This window comes from Podarcis liolepis (assembly GCF_965112155.1).
Source record: "Podarcis liolepis genome assembly, chromosome: 9".
Taxonomy (NCBI): domain Eukaryota; kingdom Metazoa; phylum Chordata; class Lepidosauria; order Squamata; family Lacertidae; genus Podarcis; species Podarcis liolepis.
Genome location: NC_139564.1, coordinates 44966441 through 44987046, shown reverse-complemented (window position 1 = coordinate 44987046; position 20606 = coordinate 44966441). Strand labels below are relative to the sequence as shown.

The following is a 20606-nucleotide window of genomic DNA, read 5'->3' as shown; positions in this document are numbered from 1 at the left end:
GCACCTCTGGAAATGGAGGAATTTAAAATATTGCCAGACATAATACCATCTGAAAAGCACAAACTCAGAAAGGACCATTCCAATTTTAGCTCCGAAGAGGAATCTTTGGTAGTTCCAGTCTCCAGTTCCAACAGAGTGAATTCTATCTTATAAATAGACTAAACAACCGCATGCAAGGGAGATGGTTTCCCTCAATGCAGTGACGACATTTGCTGGGTTAAGGGGGGGAAAGCCACTGAAAAGAGAATGAAACTTTAAGCTCCATCCACATTAAATGAGAACTCAAAATCCCCATTAGTAAGCAGCTGATTAGATTAACAGAACACTTGTTCCCTGTGTGCCCCTGCAGAGATCAACAGAAGATGCCAGAATTGTTATTCAGACTTAGATAGGACTACTGAGGAGGGAAGAAGCGGAACAAACTTTACTCTGACTATTTCCATTCACACTCAATCATGACCTTAACAACACTTGCAGAATAGTTATCAGTTCACAACAGTTTTAAACTCCTATATGCTTCTCTGTTTGCCTAAGACTAGATTACCATTTTTGTCAAGGGATTTTGGCTGGATTTTGTGGCCAGCACAAACAGCAAGTAGCATTATGTCTTTACTGCACATCAGTAATATTAAGACACAGCACATCCTAAGGGAGATTCTTATTTCATAGATCCAGCCTAGCTGTCAAAGCAGGACAGCAGAGTTAGTATTGTGAAATACTGTATTGCTAAGACAACATCCAATTTTCATTTAGAGTCATGAGAGGTTTCTATGATTGTTGCTAAACTTCAACTTAACACGGTAGTCTCTCTGTGTTTCTGCACAAGGAAATGCAAACCGAAAGCAATCATTTTATTAACTTGCAGGCCACTGTGGGAACAACAGTTCTTATCTATCAGAGATATATTCCCATTCTCCATCCCACCCCCATACACACATCTATTTTAACTAAGTTGTACTATACAAAAGCAACCACAGGAGTCATGATCTGGGCAGAGAAACCCATCTCTTTAATTTCAAAGGAAAGTTAAGCGGGCATTGAACTTTCTCCCCATGAAATTCAACGGGCCTTTGAAGTATTTCAATCTGGCCTGATTGTGCCCAGCTCTCTTAGCTACTGGTGAAAACATAGGATTTTTTTTTTTTTTTAAAAGAAAACTGATGAGGGCAGCCAGTAGCACAAATGCCTGAATAAGCATTTTTCACTGAACCCTCTGGTTCACTCAAAACAACGCATGCTCAGATATTTTGGTACCTATATTGGTTTTTTTAGCTTTGTGTAAATCATACTGAGAAGCTGAGAGTGAGGGGGTGCAGGAGAGAAGACAGTGCGGAATGAATGAACAGGCTGCTCTAAAGAATGGCTTTTTTGTGACTTTCATTGAGCAGAGCCCTGCAAGGGGAAGTGGGTGGGATTGGTGTACACGAACTGCTATTGACTTCTGTTACTTGTACCAGACAGAATAATACCCGCAGCTCAGGTACTCATCGCTTGTCAGGGGTGGCTAACCGGAGGACATTCAGGTGCCATCCAAGCTAAAACTCCCACTGTCCCCAACCATTAAGCAATGCTGCCTGGGTGCAGATAGGTGCTTTACAACCTCTGGAGAGCCAGAGGCATGCGCACACACACACACTGGCTTAAAGAATTAAACAGTACAACTTCGACAGAGCTATCTTATTATTGCTAGCCAGGAAAGACCCTCCTCCCCCTTTACAAAAAAAGTAAGCTCACTACTCAGAGCCCAATAACAAAGCCCCCCCTTTTTTTTATTTTAGCAACAAGGCAAACGCTTCGGCATCTTTTTAAGCAAAAGCCCTGCATTCTTTTCAGGGGTGAAAAGGCAGAAATATAAACTTCCAGGTAAAGAAACAGTTCTGAGCACGACAAAAATAAGTCAAATTTTGAGCAGTTCGCCCCCGCCTCAATGCATCACGTTTGCTAATTCGCTATAACCATTGGGACTTACCGCAGTGTTAGGAAAAAGAGACCCAACCCATGCATACACCCCCCCAGCTATCTATTGATCTACCTACCTACCTACCGCTCTTCATGCCTCCTTGTTCTCGGGTTATCAGCAGCTCGCCGGCTTCCGACCCGGCTGCTCTCAATTCAGCCCACTTTGCAGAATGGGCGAGAGAGGGAGAGGGAATTAATAGGCAGCGGACGGATTCGCCGCCACTTACCGGGAGGTGCCGCAGGAGCCGGCGAAGGGAGAAGCGGCTCGCCGCCTGCGAGGAGTCCGGAGCGATTCCCAAGCAAGAACAAAGGCTGCTGGCAGCGAGCAAGGCGAGCTGAAGTCCTCTGGCGGGCGGCCAACTTGTTGCTCTTGTTCTTGCTCCCCCGGAGCAGCGCGTCTTGGTGCGCGCGCCCTCTCGCCGAGCCTGCGGCAGGAGCGCGCGGGGGGCTGGGCCGGGGAGGAGGAGGAGGAGGAGGAGGAATGCCGGGGATGTCCAAAAATAACACGGCGCACAAACCACCCGGGCTCTCCGTCTCCGGGCTGCCCTGGCTGTTCTGGCGCACCTGTGGCGGGGCCACGCTTTATCTGGGCCGCCCCGGGGATTTCTTCGTCATCCCGCAGAGGGCGGGATACCCACGGGTGCTTGCGCGCGCCAGGGAGTGGGTCGGTGGGAGGAAAGCGCGCAAAGCTTTCCCCTCTCCACTCGGGACTATCAGTTTGTACTAAAGGGGGGGGGGGACAAAATAAATCTGGAACTCCCTCGGTCTGCGAATCTTCCCAGGCGACTCAGGCAGAAGGGAGTGCTTAGCGCCAATTAACAGTTAATTATTCAACACAATGTGGCTTTTATCCGACCAGCCGGTCTGCCTGCCACGCCCCTCATCCGCCCCAGCGCAACAGCTATTGAGCGTTTCCCTTTGTCACCTGGCAGCAATCAGTCCCCAATTGCTTCCTTTCCCATCCCTTGGGATTCCGGGCTGCTGTTGGCGACGACGTCACAGGCTGCTTTCCAAAGGGGCGCCTTGGCACCAACGATAATAATATCACCAACCCTTTGCAGTTCCAGTGAACTGGATGAGGTCTATGTTTGGTAAAAGGCAGACGATGCAATTTCTTGCATTCAACAGGTTGGGGGGAACGTGTATTCTGTACCCGCGATCAACACCTCGTTTAGTTGTCAATGATGGCCTCTACCAATCCAAGATCACTTTCTGAAAGTAGGCCATTTTCTTACCTTTTTATATATAAATCAGAGTGAGCACAGTGTTTTAACGTTAAATAAGTAACATTTAAAAGGTGGCTAACAAGGCAAGTTAGTGCAATATTATCATCATCCCCCTGTTAAGCCAACTTCAAAACCCAGTACTGCATAGCAAAGTTTGCAAGCTAAACTTTTTAAAGAATTACTGCTATAATTGTCGAAAAGCATACACTGAAGGAAAAAAGGGGAAACAAAAACATTACTAATACAAGTGGCATTTGAATAATAATGCAAAGAAATATACCCTGCACATAAATTAATATCATCAAAAATGTCTTAAACTAATACATAATAGCCAAAGGCCTGTATGCTGCTTTCATTCTCATGACACAGTATCTCCTTCCTGCCCAGTGAACTTTTCATACTCCAGAAAGCTATTGATAGTTGCTACTGTGAGAGCGGATTTATACTCCCAATACGAAGCACAAGTACGATAGCTCTGGATATGTACTTACCATATCAAAAGTTTTGGAAGATGTAGCTCTTCCCACCACACGTCTAAGCACATGTTCCAACCATCTGTTTTCAATAGTTTACATTCAGCACAATCTGATGCATATTTACTCAGAAGTAAGCCCCACTGAGTTCAATGGGGCTTACTCCCAGGTGAACATCAATACAACTGCAGCCAACCTTTAAGTAGCATCCCAGTACCCTAAAAAAATACCTATATACTTTGTCCCATGCTAGACAAAGATCAAAACAACAGCTACATTTCATATTTTCAAAGGAAGAATAGCCATTGCTCTTGAGCTGTGCCCAATCCTGTTTTTACTTAGAACTAAGTCCAAATATATTCAGTGAGGCATACTTCAAAAAACTAAACACACCTAGAAGGGAACAAGTCCCAAAGTAGCAGAGCGACTTAGTTCTGAGTTTAAAAAAACACAGGTTTGCATTATTAGTCACCCCCTCTATTCCAGTTTAAGACTATTAAAATCTGGAACAGGACCCAGCAACATTTTCTCTCCCTGCTACTCTTTAGACAACCAACCAACAGAAGAGCTCTGGTGAACCCAGAAGCTTGCTCACTGCTTAGTAACTTTTAATGTAGTCCTAACAAAGGTATTAGGGGATGCGGGTAGCGATGTTGGTTAAACCACAGAGCCTAGGACTTGCCGATCAGAAGGTCAGCGGTTCGAATCCCTGTGACGGGGTGAGCTCCAGTTGCTCGGTCCCTGCTCCTGCCAAACTAGCAGTTTGAAAGCACATCAAAATGCAAGTAGATAAATAGGTACTGCTCCGGTGGGAAGGTAAACGGCGTTTCCGTGTGCTGCTCTGGTTCGCCAGAAGCGGCTTAGTCATGCTGGCCACATGACCCTGAAGCTGTGTGCCGGCTCCCTTGGCCAATAAAGCAAGATGAGCGCCGCAACCCCAGAGTTGGTCATGACTGGACCTAATGGTCAGGGGTCCCTTTACCTTTTTTAAGTTAGAAGATGTGGCTGCTGGTTAAATTGTCACATCTATTTTGGAAAAATAAATAAATCCAGAAGTTGTTTATTATGACAAATGAAAACATCACAAAATAGTACACAACCTTCCAATTCAGATAGAGCTCTTCATCAGACTTGAAAAGGGGTTTGGGATAAGAAAAACATTGGCAACAGCAAGGGCACAGAGTGGGTGGGACCCAATCTACAGAGGAGCGTTGAGGGGGCGTTTTGCCTACAGCGGCAAAATGCCTCAGGCCAGCACCACTGGGTGGTTGTAAAGACTGAGCTCAGAAGAAGTAAATGGGTAGCAGTGACGGTGTTGCAGAGGGGTTCCTTTCAGAGAAAGTGGCCCACACTGCTATCTTCCCTAAGCACCCTTCAAAAGCTGGAACCAGCACACAGGCATATACCAAAGCCTGCAGACTTAAACACATATCAAACTAGGAGCACGCTACATAAATAATACAAGGTCCTGCTTGAGTACATTCACAGCTGCAGAGTATATGGCTTTGGTTTCAAGGCAATCTGCACAAATAAAAAGGCATGATTTTGTCATTCATGAGATAAGATCTTATCAAGAAGCTCATGGTCAAGCAAGTAAGAATAAAAGTAGTAATAAATGATTGTATTGCTTGTCTACTATTCTTTCCTAGATGGGTTCCCTTAGGCAGGACCAGCTTCAAGTTTAAAGTTTGAAGATACTCTTGATAAAGTGCCCATTACTAGGCATTCGTAGGCCTTTTATAACACCAGTTGTTGTTGTTTAATTGTTTAGTCGTGTCCAACTCTTCATGACCCCATGGACCAGAACACACCAGGCACTTCTGTCTTCCACTGCCTCCCACAGTTTGGTCACACTCATGCTGGTAGCTTCGAGAACACTATCCAACCATCTCGTCCTCTGTCGTCCCCTTCTCCTTGTGCCCTCCATCTTTCCCAACATCAGGGGCTTTTCCAGGGAGTCTTCTCTTCTCATGAGGTGGCCAAAGTATTGGAGCCTCAGCTTCACGATCTGTCCTTCCAGTGAGCACTCAGGGCTGATTTCGTTAAGATAACACCAGTAGGCACTCCCTAATAAGCTTACTACACAGAGCATGGTATCAAATCTGGAGTATTGTGTAGAAATTAAAATGGGGCTCCCAGACCCCCAGCTGATAAAAGATGAAGAGTTAGAACAGATAACGCTTGCTGGAGACACAACAGGAATGAGTAAGTGGTAGACACCTGCTGTCAAGGGCACTTCCCAGTCAAAGGAATGCACACGGCAGATAGTTAACTCTTTATTGCCAAAGATAACACTTACAGTCCCCTATATATAGCTCTGGATACTTAGGCTTACCAATCTAGTGTCTAGGCAGCTATTCCCAGGTCCACACTCTATGGAATGGAGCAGTTGCAGCAACAGAGGACTGCTCCCCCTCCACCAGTTTATGTGCTTTCCCCTGACAGGCTGCACACACACAGCTGGAGGCTATTCCTGCATGGAAGAAGAAGAAGAAGAAGAAGAGTTTGGATTTGATATCCCGCCTTTCACTCCCTTTAAGGAGTCTCAAAGCGGCTAACAATCTCCTTTCCCTTCCTCCCCCACAACAAACACTCTGTGAGGTGAGTGGGACTGAGAGACTTCACAGAAGTGTGACTGGCCCAAGGTCACCCAGCAGCTGCATGTGGAGGAGCGGAGACGCGAACCCGGTTACCCAGATTACGTGACTACCGCTCTTAACCACTACACCACACTGGCACCACATGGAAACTTCCTCTGCTCATCCCTTTTCAGTCCCCTCTTGGTTCTGGGAGATAGTGGTACAGGAGAGGGTGGAGAAGCACTTGACCGTTCACCTGCCTGATCTGCCTCCTCCTGCTCTGAATCTTCTGCAGCCTCTGGCTCTTGCCTCCTGGCTCGTACAGTTTCCCACAAATCACTGAACTCCACCCCCTGCTCCCAAGTCAGACTCCAGCCCCACTTCCACCGGCGCACACTGGTGAGCATCCTGTTAGTCCCTGACACCCGTTAAGGATGAGACTAGGGATGGGGAACCTGTGGTCCTTCAAATGATGACTCCCATCATTTCTGACCAAAACATCTGTTGGGCACCTGATTGAGGAAGGCTGTTGGGAGTTGGAGTCCAACAACATTTGGAGGGCCACAGCTTCTCTGTCCTTGAGTTAAGTGATTAAGTGAAACTGGGTGATTGGAGGCGAGTGGGAATGAATGATACAATGGGTCATTGTGTTACTCACAGGAGGTAGATAGGTACCAGGGTGGTGCTACAACCAAATTAAAGGGACATTAACAGCAGCAACAGAAGGACACACATTTAGAAGGACTTGGAAAGGGGTTCATGGACTATCTAGACATACCCCAAGCAGCAGCAAGCTCCCTCTGGGTTCTAGGTCCTAGATCAAAGCCACATAGTCTTATGGAATCCAGCTGTTTCACAATGTTTGATCTGTAGTGTTTTCCCCAACTCTGATTCCTACCAACTGGTTAGTGTGGGGTTAGCAGCTGTTGGGAGGACTGGAAAAACTTATGTACCAGCTAGGTTGGATCTCACAGATGAAGTTTGAATTCCTTAAGTTTTTTTAAATATTAAAAACAGCAGGTAATTTTATAACTTTCTGTTGTACCCTGTACCCAATGGCAATTTCTTATAAGAAAATTCTTTCAGGCATAGCTAAACCAGGAACAGATATATCTACTTGGCAACACCATGGGAAATGTCAGAAACAATTTGGGGGGGAATAAATTTTAATATCATGTGAAATAACTTGAATGAAACAATTTGCCATGCTTGAGAATACTGACTGCCCTGTGCTACACCAAAAATGGAGGGAGGGGAGGACATTGAGTCTGAACTGATTTTTACAACCTTGGTCTTTCATGGTGGCTAAAAAAAATATGTAACCAAAGGTCGTATATAAATGGAAATGATGCTGTGAATCCCCCCTTTTAAAATAAACGAAACAAAAAAACTCCCATACAGTAAGAATGCAGCCACAATGATGCAAAATGATACAGATAAGATGCAATAAGCCTTGCAGAAAGCATGCAATTTTTGTATAAATTCAAATGATGACCTAGTCCAGCCTTCTCCAAGTCCCCGTTGGAACTCCCATAAGGCCTAGCCAGCGTAGCTTGGAATTATGGGAGTTGTGATCTAGCAACATGTGGGAGATTGTTAGTTTGGGTGAGGCTGAGCTACTCCTAATCAGGTTATGACAGGGGTTCCAAAACTCCCCACCTCCCTCCTGCCATATACCACTTAAAAATGCTGAAGTTCTTGGTGGACCATAATGCTTTTTCTCCTAGCTGTAGCAATTGTAATGCGCTGTGCTAGATGCTGCTTTATTTTTCATGTTTTTATTGCTTCTTTTTCCCCAAACACAATGTAAGAAAGAAAAGAAGCACATTTAACATGGACATACCATAGTGGACCACCTGAATGAAGCTTGCAGCCTACGTGGTCCACATACCATAGTTTGGGAGCCACCTTAGAAAGCCTTTGGTTATTAAATTCATAAACTGAACCATGAATTTATCATTGCTGATTTCAGGGACTACCACACATCTATATGTGACATTTCACCCACCAGGAAACAGTAATCCAAGCATTATCCCAAGCCCTTTGATAAATTAAATAAGCAATTCGTGGCCCTTTTCATATCACCCAAAGCTGATTATCAGAGGTGGCCTGCCCACACTCTCTAATGGTAGGGCCAGTCCTTGGCAACAACAATGTACCGTATGAACAGGTTGAGAGCTGCACCCAATGCTTGCCAGGCTACCTGGTGCTGCTCTCAGACTGTTCTTGTCTTTCTGCTTCTGCCAGAGTAGCCCTTCTCTGTCTGCCCCAGCTTGCAGTCAGTTGAATATCTGCAACAATCCTGCCTTTACTCCATTGTGCAGCTGCACAACATATTTCTCTTTTGGATGGGTTCACGCTTTCAAATAATTGGAATAAAATTTCCATAAAACTGGGATCAATTGGAAATGCGTGATGAGCAAAGCAGGAAAGTATCCTTTGTTATTGGTCTTCTGATGTTCATACATCCAGCTGATGCAGGTATCTGATCCATTAGATCAAGGAAGGAAAAAAAATGTGGTCAGTTATATCGCTCACCACATCCTCCCTTGTGTATTATAGATTAGGAAAGCTGGCATGCAATAACCAAGGCAGCCTAAGCTAAGCCATATGGTTTGGGGTAAACTTTTAAAGAGGAACCAGCAATATGAAAAAGCCAGCTAAAGGATTGAGGACACTTCCAGAAATAAACCATACTGAAAGTGGGATATTGAGGAAGAAAGCTAAGCAAGCAAAACATAGATAAAGAATGCATTTCAAGTAGTAGCAATGGATCTTAGTCACTCAGCAAATGTGGGGATTGTTTTTTATTAAATTATTAAGAAAAATCCTAACAAAATTAACACTGTGGCTGTAATCCTAAATATAACACTAGTGAGTTCATCCCTTGGAACTTATGGAGCAATTCTAAGTGGGTTGGGAGTTTTACCATTTCCAAATCTGAGATGGTTCACTCTGGTCAGAAGGAAGAAGGATTTTTTTAAAAGACATTAACTCCCATGGCATGGTTCCATTTCCAATTTCCTATCCTTTCCATGAGAGAGAAAGTAACTATGCAAGCTTAAGGCTGGCATAGGTACAGGTTACAATCCAAGGCCATTCCAGGGGGGTGAATTTGGCAGATCCAAGACCATCCCTGGCCCAGCTCATAGGACGCCTCCTGGATGCCCCAAGGTGGTACTGCAGGTGGGAACACGTGTCAGTGTGGATCTATGCCCATGGAGCTTTCAGCAGGCATACTAGTGGCCTCTGGGGCAGAGATGCTGCCCTGCCAGCCGGGTTCCTCTGTGCTAAAAGGGGGGGGGTTCCCGCCCCCACCCCACCAGTCTTCTGCAGGGGTTAGAATAGAAATATATTAATTCTTAGTAGACATGCGCTGCATGTGCTTCTTTTGCAGGCTCGCAGATACAGCCATATGATTCAGAATTATTCCACAATTATCCCATCTAGTCAAATCTGAGTTTCCAAGCATCTTTGGTTACATATAATCTTGCACTGATTGGGGGTGGGAAGGGAAGCACAATAAATGTGGTCAGAGCAAAGAAAATCCCCCTTGTTATTTGTGCTTGAGTTTACTCACGTCCCACTTATGGTATTTCAGATCATTAACATAATGAAAGCTGTTGCTCAGTATTTGTCTTTTTATTATTCTAACTGGATCTCCCTGAAGGCTGTAGTGCCAGAGAACAAATGGAAGAATTTTGTTGGTTTCTATGTTAGTTGTTCCATATGTTTTCAATGAAATTTTTTCTCTCTCTCCCTCTCTCTCTTGGCTCATGAACAGACCCAAGAGTGCCCATATATGTCAAACAATTGAAATGTGCATTTATGGATCTGAAGAATTTCATAGTCTTCCTTGTGAAGAACTGATGAGTGATTCCACAATATACCGAAATTATGTTTCTAGCCACACTTGTATAAATTTGGAAGAAAAAACAACAACCCTGAGACTGTATTTATTTTGTAGTGTTGTTAATTCCTTGCTGAGAATATCTGCGGAATGTATGCGGTTTCCATTCTAAATAGTTATCTTAAAGTTCTGAAGTCCCGTTGTGTGGAATATGTAAACATTCAAAGAATGGCTACTCTTATTCTGTCTTTAACTGCTAAATTAACAGAAATCCCCCAATCAGAACTGAAATCTTCCCAAGTTAAAGAAACTGTGTCTGAAACCAAATGGAAAAATATCGTTTTGCTTTTTCTTTTGCAGAAGAATAAGACAAAATTGATCAGGCACAGTGAAGTGTGGGTATAATGCAATAAGTTTAGGTTAGAGTCTAAACATTATACCAGTAAATGTTTCCATAGAGGAGATGGTTTTAAGTTAGGATAATCTCCTTTATGGGAACACTTTCAAATTCTAAACAAGCATTTCTACATTCTATTCCTTACTTTTGTGATGGGATGTGAAAAATTGTGGATTTTAGAAATAATCTAGGATTTGTGTCCAGATATGATCTTTTAACCAAATTACCGCATAAGGAAGCCACCTGCACCACATCACAGATATTTAGTAATAGTCTTAGGGTCTTTCCAGATGAACATTTTATGGCACAATGTGCATATGCACTATGTTTCCTTCCTTCCTTCCTTCCAGTGGTGGTGAGATCCGCACAGATCTTTAATTTGCACAGTAAGAAACAGAAGGAGCTCAAATTCAGTGACTCTATATAGCCATGGTTCAGGCCACGGTTTAGCATGACATGAATCAGCTTAGCTTTTTCCTAGGCTTGTGTACTCCTGCTCCACTGACTTGCCTTTCCGTAGCTGAGGAGAGGCTTCCTATGTCAACCATAGCTTCCACAATGTTAACAATAGTTTCCCATGTTATCCAAACTCGGAACTGTTTGGTTAGTCTCAGCAAGTCAGCTTCGTAACCCATGGCTAGAAAACTATGACTATTTAAAGTAGAATGATACTGCTTTAAATGGGTAGTGCAGGTGGCATAGGTGCCAACTCCCTGGGTGCCCAAACACCCAGAAAATCCCCCATGAAGCAGCAGGACACCCACAAATTTCGGTGCCAGGGCCATGCAATTTGCATGGCACCCACAGCACCGGGCACCCATGGTCGTGGAGCCAAGCTGGCACTCCTGGCAGATGGGACCGCAGTTCTGTGTACAAGACAGGCAGCCCCAAGATGTGCCAATGTGGCCTTAGGAATTGGGTGCACTTTCGAGATGTGGCTGTAGCCATAGACACAAGATACACACTTTTATTACCTTACCAATAAAGGTTCAGCAATGTGAGAACATTTAAGTCTTGCAGCAGGGAACTAAACAAGATGACATCCAGGAGAAGTCAGTTATTACCACACAGCTACTACGCTTGTAAAACAGAAACATCTAGGAAATTGTTTGTGGAAGTCTAATGTAACGCTTGGGAATATTTTTTTATTATTATTTTGAACTAAAACTCATGTTTATGTGCACCTATAACATTCCACATTTGAGAAAGCAATTTTGAACACATGCAGTGCCTTTGAGAACGATTTCCAGATAAGATATGTTTTGGCAGAGATCCCATAGACTAGGTCAGCCAGGGGAAAATCCTCCCCAGAGATCACCTGGTAGAGATTGCTGACTGTACCACAGAGGTCTCAATACACGGTTCAGTTGCAATTGGCCTCCTGTATCCATGAATCAGTTTTCCTACAGAACAAGTTCATGTTGGGTGTTTAGATAGCTGTGAAGTGAAGGATGAGTTTCACCAGGCTGCCTGTTCCACCCTCTTGTGGGATAAATTGGCTTTCATTATTGGAAACAGCAACAACAAAAATCTTAAAAATGCCATTCAAGAGGATTACCATGCAACAGTAACTCTTCGAAAGCAGTTGAAACAAACCATCTACTTCTGGTGCTAATGTGGTGGGAGAGATGATTTCAGAAGAGCATCTAGTAACACGATTTGCAAATGTAATTAATTGCCTAGAAAATTGGACAATTTGCTTTCTATGTCTGATTTGCTGTGTGTCATTAAATATATAAAAACCAGAGGGTTCTAAAACACAACCAAATATACCACAGCACCAAAATGCGAACCAAATAAGCATTTTGGTCTCAAAATGTGTTGTTATGGAATAGGCAATTATTTCCCAGGGCAAAATTATGTAAGTTGGAAGGCTGTAGTCAGAATATGTTGTATTCACCTCTTCCAGCATAAAGATGGTTATGGCTAATATATACAGTCGTCTCTCAACTTAAGGGGGGATATGTTTTGGAGATACAGTGGTACCTCGGGTTAAGAACTTAATTCTTTCTGGACGTCCATTCTTAACCTGAAATTGTTCTTAACCTGAGGTACCACTTTAGCTAATGGGGCCTCCCACTGCCTCCACACGATTTCTGTTCTCATCATGAAGCAAAGTTCTTAACCTGAGGTACTATTTCTGGGTTAGCAGAGTCTGTAACCTGAAGCGTCTATAACCTGAAGCGTCTGTAACCCGAGGTACCACTGTAACACATAAAGCCAAAATCACATGCAGACAAAACACCCCACCCCTGAACCTCTGACTGCACTCCCACGTAAGTGCAATGGTGGGTGGAATTGCCAACATTTACCCCCTCTGGACACTACTGCCTCTCAGCGAGGCGTTGCAGGCCACCTCTGCTTCTGCCACTGTCTCCTGCCACTGCCATGACAAAGCCTCACAGACTGCTGCTTCTGCCACTGCTGCCCACTGCTGTGGTGAAGCTTCACAGGCTGCTGATTATTGTGGCACTTCTGCCAGGCTGCTGCTGCTTCAGCCTCCCCCTGCCATTGTTGATTCTGCCACCACCAGGCTGTTGCCACTTCTCCCGCCTAGCAGACTTGTTGGCAGCCCCAGATTATTTGTATTCACTATGACTCATCACTGTACCTTGGATTGTCCTGAATACCACCATTTGGTAGCCAAGCCCAAAACTAAAAGTCTCATTTGAATGCATTTTGGCTTGACTGCTGATGCAACTGAGTGTGTGCTGATTAATATTGTCATTTATCCATTTTAGACCCCTAAGTATTGTAGTAGCAGTTGCCAGAAAGTTGTCCTGTTCACCTCTTCGTAGTTCCTGCCTTATTTCAGATCTTGTGATATATTGATATATCATGATGTTTAGCTGGTGATATATTGTGATACTGAAAACCAGTTATTGTCCAGCCCTAAAACAAACTATGATTTAATGTGAATGAATGGTGTAGTGGTTCCCGTTGCCCAAAGTCCCACCTTGGCTCATCTCCCACTCCTGCTGTTGCCTCCTTGGCGAGGAAATTAACCGCCAAACTGGAGCAGTGCTTTTGACACCTGCTAATAACTTGTTTTCTTTAGGCAAGCCTACCTAGACATGTAAATTTATTATGCATATCTGTTCTTAAACTGTTTTGATTGTATCTATATTTTGGTATTTTTATTATGTCTCCTTGTTTTTACAGTCTCTTGATTTTATCAGCATGTTCTTATTAATATTTCATACTATTTTATGGAGGGGGCAGATTTAATTAAGCAGTCTATAAATCTAGTTAAATAAAATACGAATAAATCAGACAAAAACAGGGCTGGAAAGAAAAAACTCCATGTACAGTTGTACCTTGGTTTTCAAACGCCTTGGGAGTTGAACGTTTTGGCTCCTGAACAATCAAAAACTGGAAGTGATTGTTCCAGTTTCTGAATGTTCTTTGGAACTCAAACATTCGACGCAACTTCTGCGGCTTCCGATTGGCAGCAGGAGATTCCTGCAGCTAATCGGAAGCTGCACCTTGGTTCCCAAACATTTTGGAAGTCAAATGGACTTCCAGAATGGATTCCCTTTGGCTTCCAAGGTACCACTGTATTACAAAATATTCCTTTTGAGCCAGTACATTTTTTTTTTGGGGGGGGGAGACCATATGAAGGTCATGTTCTTAATCAGCAGTTCTGACACATCACAATCTATGGAGTGTCACCTGGGGATTGGGCTCACCAACAAGGAAAGCAAGTCAAAAACTGGCTTCATATTACACCTGAGCCAGCTCTCAAGATTTGTTTCCCCCAAATAAACCATGAGCAGCAGGCAAATAGCAAACCGTGGATTCTGCTCCTGGTTTGTTTGGAGAGAAACAAACCACAAATACTGGTTCAGGAAGGTTCGCCTCTGGTTTGTTTATTCCCTGGTACAGCAATAGCAAAGTGGTTCCCCACAGAAGTGGGGGCTTCTAAGCAGCATGCACTATTAAATCATATATATATTTGTATATTGTCCTTCATCCACAGATCTCAGGGTGGTTCACAACATAAAAATACAATATAAAAACACCAAATACATGATAAAAACAAGAAACAAACTAACAAAAAACAGTAGCCTCTTCCCCATCCCTCCCACAAACACATTTAAAAGGGGTATAAGATGTTAATCAGCCAAAGGTCTGGTTAAAGAGGAACGGTTTTTTGCCTGGTGCCTAAAGGTGTAAAATGAAGGCACCAACAGACCCACCCTGGGGAGAGCATTCCACAAACAGGGAGCCACTGCAGAAAAGGCTTGTTCTCATGTTACTACCCTCCAGACTTCTTGTGAAGGAGGCACATGAAGAAGGCCCTCAGAGGTTGCTCTCATGGTCTGGGTAGGCTCATATGAAGAGACAGAGTTCTTGAGGTATTGCGGTCTTGACCTGTTTAAGGTTTTATAGGTAAAAACCAGCACTTTGAACTATAATTTAATGTGATGTGCAAACCAAGCCATTGTCAGCTCACTTCTCTGAAAGGTGCCCTGCCTCCAACACCATTAGACTGTGGTTTGATTTTTCATAAAGTTATTCATGACCTAAATATGGCTAATGCTCAGCATTCCTTAATCTCACTGTAAATTATTTGTTGGTTGCCTTGAGAGCAATGCACAGTGATTGTAATGCTCAGTTTTCCAACTGTAGTCATGTAAGGCTATGATCCTCTAGCCCTGTGCCGTGGTACAGAAGAATGCAATTGGCAAAACCAAGCCAGCAGGTTTCCTAGCTAGGTGCTGAAAATGACTGGATCTAGTTGGGAAATTGACACAACTGGAGATCAGGCGTTTTCAGCCTGGTCTGTAAATATGTTTACTCTGAAGTAGGCTTAGCTGCAATCTTTTTGCAGGCATTTTTTTTTAAAAAAAAAACCCCGAACAACTTTCTAAAATGTTTGCCGTTGTGCTGCTTCACAAACTATAAAAACACACAGGAACACATACACAACACTGCCTACATGGTTATACCATACTTGCTATATTGTTAAAACATACATTGTACATGCAATAAAAAATCGCTAGATCTCCAGAATTGTGGGTGGTCAGCTGCAATTCTATTTGTAGATTATAATAGAACAGCATCTGGATGTACCTCGTGTTTCTTGTAACAGACCAGGAAAAGCTGTAACCATTCACTAATATTTACCCGACTTATTTTAGAATCCACATGTATAACTGTTTCCACTTCGGGAACAGATCCCATATCTCTAAATCATATTGACTGTATTGCCAGAATACGTTGGAATATTTCTGTACAGGGATATATCTCTAATACTAGTGGTAAAATTTTCATTCACAAATAACTGGTGGGAAATTAACCAAGGAATCAGATCTCGACAGCAGCTATACTGTGGCTCCTCACTCCTGCTCTGAGGCGAACTGGGAGACAGCAAATCTCACAGTAGCCGCACTTCTTTGTATAAGGAATAGATAAGATTAAAGTAGATAAGGTCGAAGACAGAACCCAGATGATTTGCAAGAGGGTGGAATATAAATACTTTTCTAAATAAATAAAATTAATAATCCTCAAACAAATCTGATATGTATCTACAAAAGGCTGTTGCTGCTTGTGGACCTTCGCTGATGGAAGCTAGCCAGTCTCCTACTAGACATCCTATGGTGTAATGCTTACTGTTCACTCAATTTCTGATTTGCTGTCCTTCCTCACCCAGTTCTTGATTGATCTCTGGGTATATGAATGCTGTTGTAATACTGTCTAGGCAGTGCACAGTCATGTAAATGTGACACATGGTTGCTGTGTGTAGTAGCACTGTCCATTGTGTTTGTCAGTGTTCTGTGATGTCTATAGGCCTTGACGCTCATGCTTTTGAGTTAATGTTTATACATGCACACATACCCATCTTAATGAAGTGCATCGGCTCTGTGCTTGGTTTTGCCAGACATCCTCTTTTCACTCACACTTGACTCATGCAAAGCATGAACAGTCCAGCTGCATGGAAGGAATTCCACCACTCTGAGTTGCTACACTAGCAACTGACTCTAGGATGTTTTGTGAGCTAGTATAAACACTGTGGTTTTTGATGCCCCGCTGGTGCAAATGGTCCTTTTTAGACTTGCACCATAGATCGTGACAGCATTATTTCTAGGTATATATCTAGCTGTTCAAACATTATCAGTTCAAAAGCTATAAAAAGAAGAAAGAATGTGCAACCCATTTCTATGCATTTTTATTTGGGAGTGTCCCAAATAAGTGAGAGCCAGTGTGGTGTAGTGGTTAAGAGCGGTAGTCTCGTAATCTGGGGAACCGGGTTCGCGTCTCCGCTCCTCCACATGCAGCTGCTGGGTGACCTTGGGCTAGTCACACTTCTTTGAAGTCTCTCAGCCCCACTCACCTCACAGAGTGTTTGTTGTGGGGGAGGAAGGGAAAGGAGAATGTTAGCCGCTTTGAGACTCCTTAAAGGGAATGAAAGGCGGGATATCAAATCCAAACTCTTCTTCTTCTTCTTCTTTCCATAAACATGTTGGAAAATGACTGCTGCTTTAATTTACTTAGCAAGATCTAATTCAAGGTCAAGCAAAACATTGCACAACAGACACATGTAACAGTCTCCCAAATCTTTAAAAAGGAGTAACTGATGCAAGAGTCTGTGATTTGGATCAAAAGCATGGAGGAACTCCTGAATCCTTCCCTTTCCAATGACATTTCCACTCAAAAGCACCTCTCAAACTGCTTTTAGGCTCATAGCATGGACAGACATTCCTACTGCCCACAATGGTGAAAATTTGTTCAGTTTTGGGGGGCAATTCAAAGCAGAAAAATTTCTGGAGGAATAGTTTTAAGTATTCTCGTGTGTGTATTTGATTCTTAGAGCAGTCTCCTGTGGGTGCCTTCACTACAAATAAGTTGGCACTAGCAGAGCGTTAGGCATTTCTACTTAACATCTAGTTTTCATTACATTTAACTCTTTTTAAAGTAGTTCCTTTTAAAGAAGTTTTGTAAGCCTAAGGCTGTAGCCCCAAACACATGTACAAGGTAGGAAGCAAGCCCTACTGAACACAGTGAAACTGGAACTTACTTTGGAGAAAACATGTATGGGATTGCAATACACTATGTTAGACATGCCTATTTCTGATACCAATTAACATGTTTATCAGGTTTTAGTTTTGACTTGGTGTTAGAAATCCTTGAAAAGAAAGATTAGCTCATTTGTCATAGTTTTAAGCATAACTAATTCAGTAAAGTGCTTTCAGGTACTTTGAAAGAATCTTTCCATTATTTTTATTTTTTGCACCAAGGAAATTCCTAATCCTGGGAGACAATCCCACCACAGACATATCAGGAATGTGTAACCAATATGTGAAAATGCATATAATTATGGTCAGGTCAATTCACATGTTCTTGTAATGGAGGAGGTAACTGGGTGTGGATGGTATAGCAGGAGACAGCGAACTTATTTCTGGCAGTTTCTCTGAATACTATATACAGAGGAACAGTTTCTTTATATTCAATCGCTATCATTTATTTATTTAAGTGATTTCTAGGCCACCTTCAACAGTCAACAAAAACCAGTACTTTCCTCTCTTTGTAGTCATACTGATGTTCATTTTTGTTTCTTCCAGCTTTAACTGATAACCAGGTCTAACCAAAAGCTCTATCATGATTGCATGAATATATTCATAGCATGTTGTTTACCAGAAGTAAGTCACTGTCTCACTGGGCTTTGCTCCCTACTGAGTGTCGTTTGCAAGGCAGGCTTAATATAAAGTGTGAGAGAGAGACAGCAAAAAGGAAGCACAGTAAATATGGTTGGACACATATACAAAAGTGTAGCTAGTGTCAGTACAGTGGTACCTCGGGTTAAGTACGTAATTTGTTCCGGAGGTCCGTACTTAACCTGAAACTGTTCTTAACCTGAAGCACCACTTTAGCTAATGGGGCCTCCCGCTGCCGCCGGAGCACGATTTCTGTTCTCATCCTGAAGCAAAGTTCTTAACCTGAAGCACTATTTCTGGGTTAGCAGAGTCTGTAACCTGAAGCGTATGTAACCTGAAGCGTAGGTAACCCGAGATACCACTGTATCTTTTACAAAAGAGTTCTAGCTACAGTATCTCTTGGTAAAGGACTGCTGGAAATTACATTGTAGCTGCCAGCATTTCAGTTTGGCTCCACTTTCTTAATTCTGATAGTATGATAATTTAAAGACAAACCTGTTACAATTTCACAGTGGAATGAGGATGATAGGATCAGATCAAGTTCTTTTGTATACTAAAGATACAGGCACAAGGAAGGAACCAGGGCAAAAAGATTTGGGTTTGTTTGTGCTTGTTATTAAACAACTGTTTAGAAAGCATTTGGACACTAAAATGTGCCATATAAATTCTGCTCTGATACCTATGGGTAATTACGTGCAGCGAAATGTACTAGACAAAAAGGCCCCAAAGTCCTTGAACTTTATATATAGTTAACGATGCGCTCCTGCTTAAGCAACTGGAACCCCTGGATCAGCTTGCAAGCATCATCCTTTCTGTGTACTATATTTTACAGGCCATTCCTATAAATATACCTCAAAGGCAGTTTTTGGTTGTTTATCTCTGCCTTCTAACTATGATACAGAGAAGCAAGTTTGGATGGTGTGTGTATGTGTGTGTACATACACACACACACACACACACACACACACGGAGATTACTCTTTTTCACCAATTGACAAATCAGTAGTAGGTAAGGAATTTAAGTTTGCTTGTAAAATTGATGTCATGGAAGCATTTGATTTATTATGAAGGCACCAGCAGGGACTCCATTTGGATTCAATATTACAGTTCACCATACTAGGTTTTTGTAAGAAAGCAGTGTGAAATTTCACATAAGATAGTTTTGTGGCCTTCAAATTTCCCATACAGAATTTGCTCTGTTTCCACTATGGTTTCACATGTCTGTCTGACTGGTGAGCTTTCTAGTCAGGTGCTAACCCGCTGTAACGAAAATGACCAGAGGCACACTGAATCGATGCTTTTATCAACAGCTGCAGTTCTAATCCTCAGTTTATTCCCATACAAATCAGCTCATTTTCATAGAGATCATCCTTTCAGACATTTCACAGCAATCCTTAGGGATACAATATAAGCCTGATCCACAATTCAAAACATTGCTAGTGTAATGGGAAAGGCATGCACATTGCATAAGGAACTACCTATTAATAACGTGCTCCTCCAGGATTGACAGATCTACCCAAGGGTTCCCTATGTTTGTCCTTCTCTTAGTCATGATATTGGCGCAAATCAGACTCTAGCCTAGACAGTGAATTATAACTCCTTTTATTTACAATTTGCAATTCATTGTACCAGTAATAAAGCTTTCTTGGAAGCTTGGGATGCAGATTGCTTTCTCCCCTTCGTTGGTCTGCTCCGACAAATGGCAAGTTTGAGAACTTAAGCATTAAGTTTGCTGTATAGGCCATGATTCACAAAAGGGAAAGGAAGCCGACTTTCTAGTACAGTGGTACCTTGGTTTATGAACTTAATCCGTTCCGGAAGTCCGTTCTTAAACCAAAGCGTTCTTAAACCAAGGCATGCTTTCTCATAGCAGTGGGGGACTCAATTTACAAATGGAACACACTCAACAGGAAGCGAAACATGTTCTGCTTCCAAGGCAAAGTTCACAGACCTAAACACCTACTTCTGGGTTTGTGCACCGTTCTTAATCCAAGTTGTTCATAAACTAAGCTGTTCTTAAACCAATGTGCCACTGTACAGTGGGCATCATCCCTAGCTGTCATGTTGGAGATCTAGCTTTGACTCCCCAGTGGGGATGAGACTTCTGGTAGTTGTCATGCTCTGCCTGCAGAAGATGGTAGGTTCAATCCCTGGAAAAACCAGTTTAAAAGATCAGATAATGGGTGATATGAAAGACCTCTGCCTAAGGTTTTGGATAACCACAGAAAGGAAAGGAAAGGAAAGGGGAAAGGAAAGGGGAAAGGAAAAAGGAAAAAGGAAAAAGGAAAAAGGAAAGGAAAGGAAAGGAAAGGAAAGGAAAGGAAAGGAAAGGAAAGGAAAGGAAAGGAAAGGAAAGGAAAGGAAAGGAAAGGAAAGGAAGATCTCTGGACTCTCGTATCTGTAGTGATTCAAAAGAAGACATGGCTTCGGCATCAATCTGCACTCTCCATCACTGGAACACTCAC

The 20606-nt window shown here is 42.8% G+C and overlaps 1 protein-coding gene across 8 annotated transcripts in view; it reads right to left on the bottom strand.

Moving 5' to 3' along the window:
• Window positions 1-20606, bottom strand: part of PALLD (palladin, cytoskeletal associated protein) — a 210439-nt gene that overhangs the window by 150783 nt on the left and 39050 nt on the right. Inside the window, exon 1 of one of the 8 annotated variants that reach the window (XM_083520215.1) lies at window positions 2187-2738. The exons of 2 other annotated variants lie outside the window; for them this stretch is intronic. The gene's annotated coding sequence lies outside the window, so the exon portion shown is untranslated. Of the gene's footprint in view, window positions 1-2032; window positions 2739-20606 lie in introns of those variants that run through there. 5 more of the 8 variants (XM_083520214.1, XM_083520218.1, XM_083520219.1 and 2 more) reach the window with 5 other exon arrangements.